This window comes from Penaeus monodon, chromosome 27 (genome assembly GCF_015228065.2).
Source record: "Penaeus monodon isolate SGIC_2016 chromosome 27, NSTDA_Pmon_1, whole genome shotgun sequence".
NCBI lineage: Eukaryota > Metazoa > Arthropoda > Malacostraca > Decapoda > Penaeidae > Penaeus > Penaeus monodon.
In genome coordinates, this window is record NC_051412.1 from 37,228,570 (window position 1) to 37,228,807 (window position 238).

The following is a 238-nucleotide window of genomic DNA, read 5'->3' on the forward strand; positions in this document are numbered from 1 at the left end:
TTCCATCTCTATGGTTTTTGTGAGGCCCATTGCTGCAATTAAGGAACCAGAGCAGAAGTTAGAATCAATGAGACCAGCTAAAGACACATTTTTTTTTTCTTGAGTCATAGTTCCAGCGAGGATCCTAATTTTTCAAGTGCATAATTAGGACTATGCTCAGGTTAACAGCTGAAAAATTTTCTGTAACTTTTCCAGTTTGATCCTCTGTAAATTAATTCATATTTTCACCTAGACATGG

General features: G+C 36.1%; 1 protein-coding gene across 1 annotated transcript in view; it reads right to left on the minus strand.

Annotated features, from left to right (window-relative positions):
* The window catches only part of LOC119590831 (xanthine dehydrogenase/oxidase-like), a 26,787-nt gene that overhangs the window by 21,739 nt on the left and 4,810 nt on the right, over positions 1-238 (minus strand).